The sequence below is a fragment of the Carassius auratus genome, chromosome 39, assembly GCF_003368295.1.
Source record: "Carassius auratus strain Wakin chromosome 39, ASM336829v1, whole genome shotgun sequence".
In the NCBI taxonomy this organism is placed as follows: domain Eukaryota; kingdom Metazoa; phylum Chordata; class Actinopteri; order Cypriniformes; family Cyprinidae; genus Carassius; species Carassius auratus.
The window spans coordinates 12,642,153-12,655,206 of NC_039281.1; the positions used below are offsets into that span (position 1 = coordinate 12,642,153).

General features: G+C 38.1%; 1 long non-coding RNA gene across 3 annotated transcripts in view; it reads left to right on the top strand.

The window, feature by feature from the left end:
* The window catches only part of LOC113057978 (uncharacterized), a 79,477-nt gene that overhangs the window by 9,175 nt on the left and 57,248 nt on the right, over window positions 1–13,054 (top strand). The window contains exon 3 of one of the 3 annotated variants that reach the window (XR_003277904.1): window positions 175–1,050. The exons of the other annotated variants lie outside the window; for them this stretch is intronic. This is a non-coding gene — a long non-coding RNA (uncharacterized LOC113057978). Of the gene's footprint in view, window positions 1–174; window positions 1,051–13,054 lie in introns of those variants that run through there. 3 annotated transcript variants of the gene reach the window in all.

The window sequence follows — 13,054 nt, forward strand, 5'->3', positions numbered from 1 at the left end:
TATAACTATATATATGTTTATGCATTATATATATTAATTTATGTCTGTATATCTCACAGTGTGGTTGTTTTTTGTTTTAGATGAGACTTTATCACTCCTAATGTGACTTTATATCTCAAAATGCCGCTTTAAATATTTATCTCACAATTACATTTTTTTTCCTTTTGCTCTAAGGTGGGAAACGGCTTCTACAGTTTATTAATCCATTGAAAAATAAAGAAATACAAGAAGAAATAACCAAGCAAGAAAAAAAAACACTGAGTATCATTTTTCAACAGAGTTTCTGGCAATTTGTAAACACTGTGGCTACATGTGTGAAAGAGGAGCAGTGTGTTCTGGTCTAGATTAGAGGTCCAGCAGAAAGGGGAAGATTACAAAACACTTTTCTCACACTTTCAGATAGGCTTAACCGTTTATAAGATAACAAGATTTGTACGGATTGTGGTAGTTGCATACATAATAAGGATGTTGTTGTATTTGTAAAAAAAAAATAAAAAAAAATTGATGGCCAGTTTTGTCTTTGAACAGTGGAAAATAAAATGTATTGTGCAATTTTGACACACTTCCAAAGTTTATGGATTTTCCTGTGTGGTAAAATGGGGTATAAAAGATTTTAGTGGCACACCTTGTGTGAAACAAATGTTGCAATGTTTGCCACAACGCCGGTGTCCTCTTGTGAGGTCTGGCCTCAGGTGGTAACTTCGGAGAACTGCATTATTAAGCTACTGTAAATTAAAAGCTGACGGTGGTTTTTCCTGTGCCTGTCATAATTGTTTTACTTTCCCTGTCACTTTGCTGTTTAATCATTCGGAAATAATGATTCAGTTAATGAACAAACACAATGTATCCGTTAATTAATAACATAAGCAGAAAGTCTTTTGCATATGTATCATAAAACAAATTATAGTGCATTACAAGCCCAGTAAGTGACTAATATCAAAATATGAATTGCAAAAAGTAATTAGATCATGTCAAATTATTCTATTTGACAGGAAGACAAGTTACCAGTCATTAATTTGTCAAACACCCATTCTAGATCTTTTAATGCTTGTCTTTAAAGAGGTTTTGTCAGATTAAACCGTCTGTCTCCAGTTATTTGAAGACCCACGGGTATCTATGGAGATGATGGCGGTCTGCAGGCCTGATCTCTCCATATCTATGCGAATATTGATGGCGAAAGGGCTGTGTGGATGTCTGGGCTCTGCTTTTATCTTATCACCTTATCACACTCTGCATGGGAGCATAGTTGCTAGTGCTGCCAGTTCTCCTTCATGGTCTCTCTACAGACATCAACAAACTTTATATATCACACTTGTTTTTTTTTTACATATATACCTGAATAGAATGTAACGATTTTTCAAATGTGATCTTCAATTCTATAAAAAAAATCAACACGCCATCACCAGCTCTGTGGTCCAGACATTAATTCTGAGTCTGTCTAACCCTCTCTGACCCCCCTGCTTGTTCCTTTAGCCTCTTTGTCTCCATTTAGGCCCTCTACCCCAGCATGATCATTTCTTATCATGTATTTTATTTGTTTAATCCACCCCTCCCCCTGACAACTCGGCTGCCCACTTCACCCCCCCCCCCCCAAACCTAACCCACGGAAGCCCAGAGATTCTGCACAATGGGTGGATGTCTCCTCGCCAGCCTCAGAGTCTCATCCGGGGGAGATCATGCTCCCTTCATCTCTCTTGCGCACTCTCTGTCACTCACAGGCTCAGATGTGGCCATCCTGCCCCAGTCGTGCACACACATTATAAATAATGAATGCATTAGCATGCGTGAATGTCTTTTTGGGGATGTGTATGTTGGGGTGGGGGAAGGGTTTATGCCTTAATTCATTATTAATCTACTTCGGGAGCTAAAAGGAGTCTGCCTTGGCCTGTAGCCTCGGCTAAACCCTGCTTTAGGGGGTCTGGCTCTCTGCAGTCTGAACAACCCCCCTTCTTTTCACTACTTCATCGTCCAGCTAACCCATCCTCATCCCCCCGTACTTATTCTACCCATCTTCTTATTCTTCATCTGGCCACTCATCAAGTGGTATTTAAGTAGCTTTTGATAGGCCAAAGGTACAGATTGTTTAGGAGACTGCTGGCTGTTTTTGGCAAGAGGAGGGTCTACACTCTTAAAAATAAAGGTTTCCAAAGAGGGTTTATGCAGTGATGCATAAAGAACCATTTTGGGTTCCCCAAAAACATTACAGTAATGAGTTTCTTAAAAGGACCACATAAAAATATAAAAATAAACTTTTCAATGCATAAAAGGTTCTTTAGATTATTAAATGTTCTTCAGACACACACACACACACGCAAATTTTTGTTTTATTTTAACAATGTTTTTTTCTAAAATGTTGAAAAGTTTTTTTGAGGAACCCAAAATAGTTTTTCTATGGCATTGCATAGAGACCTCCTTTATTTTTAAGAATGCATGAAGAACATTTGAATGATCTGAAGAACACTGGTGCAATGGTTAGGTTCTTCATGGAATGATCAGTGCCAAAAAAAGAACCTTTATTTCAAAATAGTACCAAGATAAAGCATCTACCCATACTGCTTTCTACCTTTTTAGGGGTTGTTGTTGAGCTGAACTGATAGCCGGAAGCCTATTGACTTTGAAGTCACTGTTAGTGCCATTTGGTTTGGATGAGGGATGGGGGCGGGGTTATCTGAAGGTTAGAGGGCTCTGTGTTTTGATCACAAAGGCATAATGTCCCATATATGAGGGCGCATGAGGATTCATGCTATGTCATGAGATTACAGCACAATTATACTCCATATCAATGCTGGAATAATGAAATGAATGTGCACTAGCCAGCAGCAAGTCATTGTGTGAATAATGTCGAGCGATTGTAATCACAGATGGGATTAAGACATTGTACCTCAGTTGTACATGCACAATCTTATGTTGAAAACTTATTATTTTGCAACATTTATTGATGTTTTACAGTGATAATGTTTACAGGATAAGCTTTCTGACTGTGTGTGTTTTTGTCTTTTCATGCCACTAGAGTGCACTGCTTGCTATGAGCCACATCCAATCACAGCGCTCCATTACTAATCCATACTTAAAGGGATAGAACATGTGCAATCACATACATCCAGTCACTTTGTAGCATGTAAAGTATTTCTCTTCATACAAACATGCATACTCCCCCCCCCATCCATGCAAGCAGAAACTAGATATTAGATTCCCTTTGTCACCTAATGAACATACATAATCATGTTTCCCTAAAACACCATGATACTCATAAATATAACTGACCCAGATAACAATATCAAAAGGAGACACATATCACAGAGTGAGCTATGCCTTCATTCTTGCATGTATTTTTGTCTTTCCCTTTGCTCTCTCTCTCTCTATCTCTCTGAATGTTTGCCATATGTGTTTTGGGAGGGAATGCTATACTGAAGGGAAAAGATTTCAATGTGAAGCATTGCTTCCTTGAAAAGCAGATGCTGCGTATCTTTCTTTTTGTGCAGGGGACTTCTCTTTCAAACTTTGTTGCCTAATATGTCACTCTCTCACTCACACATAAGAGCGTCCTTTGATCTTTTGCAGCTTTTGTTGAGTTAGCATGGTTGCACTACTGCCAGATTGCTTACTGCATTATCACTTTAGTTAAAATAAATACTGATAATATTAGGTGGCATATAGGATGCAAAAACATTGTATGCAAAATAATAACATTCCAAATAGGATCAAATTGAAGATGTGCATTTTTTTTTTTTTTTTTTTTTTACTCTGTAAACATACACCACCCGTGTTTGGAATAAGGTTTGGACACATGACAGGTATTTTCTTAAGATCTTAAAAAAACTTTAATCTTAAGGCTTAAAATTAAGTAGTTCTGATAACTTAATTACTATTCATATTGTGGGAAATAACAATAATAAAAAGATATATAAGTAAATGTCCAACACTTTTGACTAGTAGAGTAGGTTTCTTTTAACAGTATTAGGTGCAGCAGAAGCCCACTTCATTACCATTATGTAGACAGGTTCCTTTTGCTGAGGCCTTGGAATGTGCTCGGTGCTGTTTGAGTCTGGGGGTCTTCACTGTGAGTGTCGGGGGGCAGTGGCAGGAATCACACTGTGCCTATGAACTCTATTCAAACTCTGAAATGCCTCTGCCTAGGCAGGAAATTGAAATATTGGGCTGTATGTGCAATCTAGTGACAATCTATCATGACATGTTGGCTCAAGGAGAGCAGCTCCATTTGATCAGATATAGGCTGCTGAGTCTACAGGTTAAGAGGTAAAAAGACAAGAAGAGAGTGCCTTGCAGGGGTCCAGTTTTAAACTTAGAAAACTGGGCCCCTCTTTCATTCATCCAGCAGTGGAGGGGGCATTAGTCAGGGATAGCAAATCCTTAGTATTTATTTTCGTAACTCAGAGAAAGCCAATATCAACTTCAAACACTCATGCAAAATCAAAATGCCTGATCAACACATGACCTTAATCATTTTATAAAGAAACACTGTAGTCTGTTCAAATATATGGCTATAATTGCAATTGATCAACACTAAATTTATATGGAAGATGCAGAGAAGTTCCCTCCATCAGTTTAACCAAATTATCACATGCCAGTAGTTGACAGTATAAGTCTTTGAATAAACATTAAAGAATAAAAAGCAATACGGAGATGAAAGAGTAAAACAAAAACACTCATGCAAAATCAAAATGCCTGATCAACACATGACCTTAATCATTTTATAAAGAAACACTGTAGTCTGTTCAAATATATGGCTATAATTGCAATTGATCAACACTAAATTTATATGGAAGATGCAGAGAAGTTCCCTCCATCAGTTTAACCAAATTATCACATGCCAGTAGTTGACAGTATAAGTCCTTGAATAAACATTTAAAGAATAAAAACAATACGGAGATGAAAGAGTAAAACAAAAAATCTCCGGATTGCTTTTTGTTCTTTAAATGTAAATGTTCTTATATATATATATATATATATATATATATATATATATGTATGTATGTATGTATGTATGTATATATATATATATTATATATATATATATATATATATTATATATATATATGTATGTATGTTACACACACACATACACAGCCTGTAATTAATTTGGTATTTTCATTCAATTTGGCAAAAATTAGGCTCCAGATTAAAACCCCACCATGTTTTGTCAACAGACTTCCTAGAACAGCATTTAAGAAAGGCCTTTTTGGAAAGTTTGATAAAAGTTATTTACATAAAACATTTCCTATAAACGCTTTTGACTCCATAAATGTGTGCGATTGAATTATTCTGTGATTACGTAAAAGTAAATGCGCCACAGTCGGCGGACGCGCGAAACAGGATGTTTAATATCACTTTAAATTTTTCAGAACACTAAACCCGACAGATTTGTTTTCGAATTTCTTTGTAATAACCGCTTGCGTGACCCTATAAGTCCAGTGCGGTCAAGCGAGCTGAAAAATTGCAACCAATTAGTGGTTTTTGATACGACTCAATGTAGATGTGGTAATCATACAGGAAATGACATCAACGGGTCAAAACTAAAAAGATGTCGCAGGACGGACGGTGAGTGTGGGACGCCCTAAACCTGCTCTGTACCGTATGCTTTGAGACAGGTTTCTATAGTTTTGGGAGGTGGATGCTGAGGACCTGAGCTGAGTGAGCGCTTCTCCATCACTTTCATCCTCTGCAAGTTCAGCGCAGACGACACACTTTCTCAGTGACGCCGGTACGCAGCAATGGCAGTTTGCACGGGCGGAACATGTCGCCTTCTCTAGTCTGAGTAAATATAGTTTTGTTATATCGTCTACAACTTAACATATACGTTAATGTTGGAGAATTGTGTTGGAAGAAATCCGGTGGGCTTTCGCAGGTGCAGCTGTCTGGGTCAGAGAGAGGAGACAAACACCACAGGCAGCGAATGCTGGAGTTTTGACAGCTGAAGGAAATGTCGTTATATATGTGTATTACTATGTACAGCACATTTTATTGTGAGCTCAATTTATGTAGCGAGATAAAGAGAAGATGTACCTGCAACGATTCGCGCTATGAAGTGTTAATGAGGAGCATCCATGGTTGAGCTCCTGCATCACTGTGACGAGAGCGAATCAGGTGCCCAGACGTATGTGGTCACGTGTTTTGTTGTGATTGTTGTTGTTGTTGGGATACACGCGTCGGTGTGGAACGTGCCTTTGAGAATGTTGTCCTGCTGGTGTACACATTTTTTTTTTTTTATCATGCTTCATGCATGATTACATACATGAGGATTATTGGCTATGCTTTGTGCCATGCGTTGTGCTTCTGTTTCTTTATGTAAAATTCATTTATATTAGATATGAACAAAGTTATGTAATAATAAGATGCACTGTGTAGTGTAGTGTCACATATTAAATTCAACATGGAGCAGACTGTGGCCAGTTTTATTTTTATTTATTTATTTATTTATTACTTCCCCAGTAAATGTATTACTTCAGTAAAATTTTATTAAGAGTATTTTATTTTTTTGTACAAGCACAAACTTTAATAATAATAAAAAAATGTGTGTGTGTGTTGTGTATGCAAGCTTACCCCATATATTGTGACAACATGCCTCTCTTTAGGACATAAAGTTTGCAAATTATGGGAAAAAATTATATGTACACACACGCGCACACACATAAATGTGTATATATGTGTATATATGACAGACTTCTTTCTGGTGATGCATGGTGGTCCAATCATTTAGTCCTCTTAAACCCATCCCTGCAAGCTCTGGTTCATCAGCCTCCACTTTTGAATGCAACACCCACATCTAAAAATCCAAACAACTGATGTATAGAACCAAGTCCCCACCCTACATTTCTTTTTTCTTTTTCAGTAAGCCATTACACTCAGCAATATGTCACTTTTACGGAAGAATTTGTTCTGTTTCATCATAACTTTCATTATTAAAAAGTTGACTCTTGCCTTAAAGTGCCTTTTGATTATGTTGTGCTTAATAGTTTCGCACAAGATCAACTGCAAAATTTGATTGGAGATCATCATTTAGTACATATATGTGTTGTGATGATTTGCAGCGGATTTCGCTATATGCAAGTGTTGTGAAGTATTTGCAGTGCGTTTCGTTGTATGCAAGTGTTGTGAGGATTTGTAGCGTTTTTCGTTATATGCATGTGTTGTGATTTGCAACACTTGTGTTGTCAAACTGATGAAGATGTTCTCTTCGCTTGCTGATGTTTTTTCAATTTGCATGTGTTTTCTTAAGTTGCAGCGTGTTGAGCTGTCTCGGCCACCGTATGTCTGTCTGGAGTGATAACTATTATTAATGCTTGCGTGTAGTAGACAGCTCTTTTAATCTCCTACCACGCAATAGTGCATCCATCAGCCTTGATCACGGGCGACTCGCATGTATAAGTGTGTTTGTGTATGTGTGTGGGTGTATATAAGATGCATAGGTCAGATCAGGCTGGATTGGTGTCATAGTGGTGCGTGCAGCAGATCCTGGTCTTTGAGGTCTCAGTAATTAGCTGGGTGGAGGCATTCAGCATGGTCATATATTCACCATGCTGAAAGGGTGCGGGCAGGGGGTCTATTGACGGCTGACAGGTGCAGCAGCGGAAGGCGTCAGAAGTTTGGGGAATCGAAACCAGAGCTCCAGTCTAGTAGAAACGTCTCCAGCCCCTAGGTTACCCCTCGTCCCCCTCCTGGGGGTCAAAATTTAAAGCAAGTTTAAGACCCCTTTGCTGCCCTATTTTGATGTGCACAAGGTCTGCTGTGTGTTTTGTGATTGAATATGGAGGGTGGCCTAAATGAAAGCTTGATTGACACTCATCTTTTTTTTTAATCTGTAATCTTATTTTTTGCTCTTGTTTAGGTGCTACCAACATGTGTAAATTAGATTCTTTGTCATTGTCAAAATACTCAGGACTGGACAGGGGCCTTTTCAACATATATTTATATACTAAGTTTAATAATTATATTTCTATTTTGTCATTTTGCCTTTCTTATACAGAATAGTATTTAGATGACAGGAAGCCAGGACTCAAATGGATAAACCTAGATGAAAACAAAGAAGATTATTATTTAGGACTTGTCTCAGATTGCACACTTGTGTACGTGCAATGGCTGATTTGTATACATGCCCACTATCCACCCACAATCTATAATTTTTGGGCCACACGAAATTGCGAACATCTTAAAGCATGGTTTGGGACAGGGCCTTACCAGTTGACTCTTTAGTCGATTACTTATGCACATCCCTACTGTGCAACGTGTACCAGTGCATTTAAGGTTGTTGTTTTTTTTTTTTTTTCACAGCCGGTCCAGCCTGAACTGCTCTTAGTTCCAGCCATTACAAATCCTGCTGTCTTGGTGTGAGAGACAGACAGAATGATTTTTTTCTGAAAGCGTTGGTTTTATTTAGCATTCCTCAGAGGTTTATGGGCAGGTGTTTAAAATTAAGAGCAGGATATTTATTGGAAACTTTTTTTCTTTTTTGCTTGGCTCTCAATTAGACACATTCAACAGACATACAAAGCACAGAACATTGCACACACGGACCCTCTTACCCTGCCCACATTATAGAACAACTGAACAAGCAGTTAAACCCTTGTGGTTGCTCCCACACTCTAACCATTAGCTCAGGTCAGTGTGTTTTGTGTGTGAAGGCCGGGAGTGTATTTTTGACCTGTAATTATCAGGGCTTAACTGCAACATTGGTACTTTGCAGAAATCAAGGTGCCACTCTGCAGCTCTAGAGCCCTGCGCCAGGTCCTGATTACAAGTTACTGGGCCAGGGATATCAAGTGCAAGAAGAGAAAATGTGAAATCCCAGATAAAACCCAGAGCCGCAAAGAGCCATGAAGTGCATGTAATGAGGAAAGTGATTGGGTTTAAGTGTGTGCTAAGCACACAGTGACATGGAGGACGTCTTTGAGTGAGAGACTCTGTGACATATGTCCTCCCTAATCCAGGATTTATAGAGGAATCTAAAAATTTTACAAGGTTAAATCAGTAGGCAGGTTAGCAAAGCATAACAGAAGCATGGCTTGACAAAAATTAGTAGGCATTAGACAAACTGTGAATTGCTTGTCTTGCCTCAGTGGGCAGGATTTTTCAAGTGAAACCAACACGGTCTTGTGGCAGTTCGTATTCATAATTATTTTATGTTTTGGTGAATTGATTATGAATTTGTATGAAGTCATACAATCTCATTTGTACATTTTTGTATGATCTTATGCTTCATTGATGGTTAGATTAGAGTTGGGGTCAGAGGTGGGCTTTCATTTTTGTTTATGAATTGTATCACATGGCTATATCATACAAATTTGCAACCAATTTGCCACAATGTAAAATAGTTACGTTTTCTCATGAGATCAGGTTGAGTGAAACAGTAATTGATATTATCCTATATGGTTCCAGAAATGATGAACTTCTCTTTGTTTTTATGCCCTGTTAGGGTTTTGTAAGACCGTTAAGCTAATGACCCTAATAAGTCAAAAATGCATCTGCCCTGGAAAAGCTGAATAATGCCAGATATTAATGGATCTGGGCCCTGAATGATTCCCGGGTTGGTGTGGCAGTTAAACGCATTCCAAGTTTTGTGGAGACCATTATTTCTTCTCCTTAATCACCACCTCTGCTTTTATTACCCCCAGAGCCTCACTGTGTGGCTCGGGGAAACCACATGTGGGCACAGGCCAGGAAATGTCGAGCAGACAAGAAAATGTATTCCTTTACCCTTAAAAGTAATAGCCTTAACCAAACACCAAAGACAGGCTGTTCTTAACCAGACTTATATCCGTTTATGGGATATTGGATTATGTGCTGGAGGAATGGTTGGACACTGGTTCTCAGAATGTTTTTGTTGAAGATTTATAATAGTTATGTAGTACAAATTATTCTAGAAAGTTTAGACATCTTGTAGTCTGTCATAAGGTTGTGTTGAGAAAGCTGATCTTAAATGTCATCCTGAGGTCAGTGCTTCTCAACTCCTGTCTTCCACTTCCCAGAATGTTTTGGTTGTCTCCCTATTTAGTTTTATTCGACAAGGATGTGTTACATTAATAAAAAGTAATAGTAAACACTTATATTGTTAGAAAATATTTATATTTTGAATAAACACAAAAAAAGCATCAGCATTTCAATAACAGCCATTGTCATGAAAATAATGATCTGCTTATTGGTTAGCCAGAATTTTAATATCACTTCTTTCATATCCGAAGGTTTTTTATTTATTTATTTATTTTTTGGAGCTTGGAGTAATGAAGTGAAGTTGTTGGAACCATATTTGTAATATTCCTTGCATCTTGAGAATCTCTTGACAATTCATTTATATAATAATAATATTAATAAATACTTTCATGGCTGGTCAGAAATATCTGCAGTGGATAAAGTTTCTTAATTCACCTGCCATTGGCATGAAGTTAATTTTGGATCTTAGCGGCACATTATCACGGCTCAGGTCCACAAGAGGAACAGTGCTTCACTCCTGAATTAATGAGGGAGGTCTCATCCCTGACATGGTCCATCCATCAGTTCCCTCCATGGCCTTCTCCTTAAGGGACAACAGAGTGGGGGGTATAGATGATGAAGAGGACTAATTAAGCCACCATGATGTTTTGTTTTATTAGGTGCTCAGTTTGAAATTTTCAATAAATCTTATTAGCATGCACGGAGACGTGGAAGGTGTGAAGTGGGTCTGCTGTTTACACTGAGCCTAACAGCTGCACACTTGCGAGGGCTGTAAAAAACATACGCTGCGCTGGTGTCGCTGTCGACACACTGTCGGCTGATGCCATAATTCATGTGTGTCATCCACGGGATGCTGTGTGAGGGGAGGGGAGTAGGTGAGTTTTTTAAGCTCCTCCTGTTTACCCACTGCCTGATGGCCCCCTGTAGAGAGCAACAGCAATTATCACCTTGGAGGAATGTGGGAGCCTTGTGTTAAATTCCCTTTGACCCTTTAGTAGAGGAGGTCAGGAGGTGGTGCTGCCCCCAAGGAGCATCAGGCAGTCAGGGGTGGGTACTCCATGGATGGGTACGTTTGGGGCTGTTTATCATGGTCAGGGAAACTTGAGTCTGACATTGCTTTACAACGGCAGGCCAACAAAGTCTGTATGTTCTCATTCTCCAGTCTTCAAATTTAATTTTTATGGTGCATTTGCAGTACAAATGACTGCATTGCTGTCTTAGTTTGATTGGATCAGTGCTAGGTTCATACTTTGAGGACATGCAGTAAGGTTAGCGCATCCACCAGAATGAATTTGGAGGCTTGTGTTCTTCACACACTCAAAACACTTGAACAAAGTTGTTTTCTGAAACAACACATTGTTTTCTGAAGTGATTCATTTTGTAGATCGCATAATTATTTTATTGTATATTCAGAGATTAGGGTTAAATCACCCAAACGTGAATATTCTTTCATCATTTGCTGACCCTCAAGTTGTTCCAAACTTGTGCGAGTTACTTTTTTGGACAGAAAAGAAAATATTCTATCTAAAGAATATATAATATAAATAAAGAAATGTAAAATAATACAGTAAAAAAAAAATATTGGCCAAGCCCACCAAATATGTCTTGGTATATTTTATGATATTCATATTGTTAGTTTATTTAAAAAAAAAAAAAAAATACATTATCAATGTACAAAATTATCATGTCCATCTAGTATGTTTTGTTGTAGTGTGTGTATATACATGGCTATTGGGAAACTGCAAAATCTTAATTTAGCCCCTGGACACATTCCTTTTTAAGAAGCCATTGATTCAGGAAGTGCTCTGATGTTTGCCATAAGATTTTCTTTTGCCTTTGAAAGGATAAACAGAATTTTTAAAAAAGATTTAAATATTGACCTTGTTATATTCTTTGTCACAGGTGGAATGGGGTGTTTGTCTTTGAAAGAATTTAGATTCTGTACCACTCATGAGTGATATTCTAAGGGGAGTAGCCTTTACCTATTGTAGAAGAGGCGCATCATTTGCAATCATTGTCAGATGTTGAAAGCTATCTTTCTTATGTTATCTTTTGAGTGTGACTCACTGCACTTGCCTGCAGAAGACATATCAAGTTTGTCAGAGTTGTGAGAGAGGTAAGAGACGGTATTGATCTATTGTATTGATGGAATCTATTCTCAAGTCTCTTAGTCATAACAGGTATTTCTTTCAATTTTCTGAGTTTGCTGTGAAATATATTGGTGCAGAACACAGAATGGCTTCTCTGTTAAATTCGTTTTCCCATGTCAGCCCAGTTTATAGACTCACAGTTCAGACTGCATGGCTTAAGGTGGCTCTCTGACCCTAAAGGCCATCAATTAGGTTCTGTCCTCAGCAATTTGTGTTAAACTCTGCCTTAATTAACTCCACTGTGAAAGCAGCCATCCTTAAATACAAGGGCCCTTACACATTGTGACAAAGCAGAGAAGCCCCACAGTTTTGTCAGATTACCTCTCTGTGTCAGATTAGTGCCAACCCCTTCTAAACATTAGGGGTCCTCGAGCACTCCACAGCCCTGTCTCTCAGGAGCCTGTGTCCATGATTTATTTAATATTACGGGGCCAGTCCTGAGCCAGAAAACATGTCTTGCATACACTCTACCCCATCCAGCCTTCAACAAAGGGTTCATCTGTACTGTATAGATGGAACCCTCCACAGCTCTGCTACTTTCTCCAGTGCACAGTGGGACATGAACTTCAGTGTTGCCATAGAAACCTAAACCCCCTCTCGAATCCCCGCCCACCGCCTTCCTACTCTTGTTCACAGCCCTTTGCAGACTTTAAATGACTGTAGTTGGAGTTTTTACTGCTTTGAGAAGCATTAAAAACTAAGTTCAGCCCATGTCACTGAATGTACAAAAAATGTAAGTTAGCAGTTTAAGAAATAAGGTGGAATTTATTTATTTAGTTATTTAATTTAAATTTAAATGTTTAATTTTATTGTGTAATTTTTTATTTTATTTTGTTAGTCAATAAATTTTGTAAACCAGTTTTTAATGGTATGTCTTATTTATTGGCAAACTATTTAAATTGATAAAGTAAAAGTCTTCCAAACTGATATAAATTAATGTTTGGCTTGTTTTATTTTTT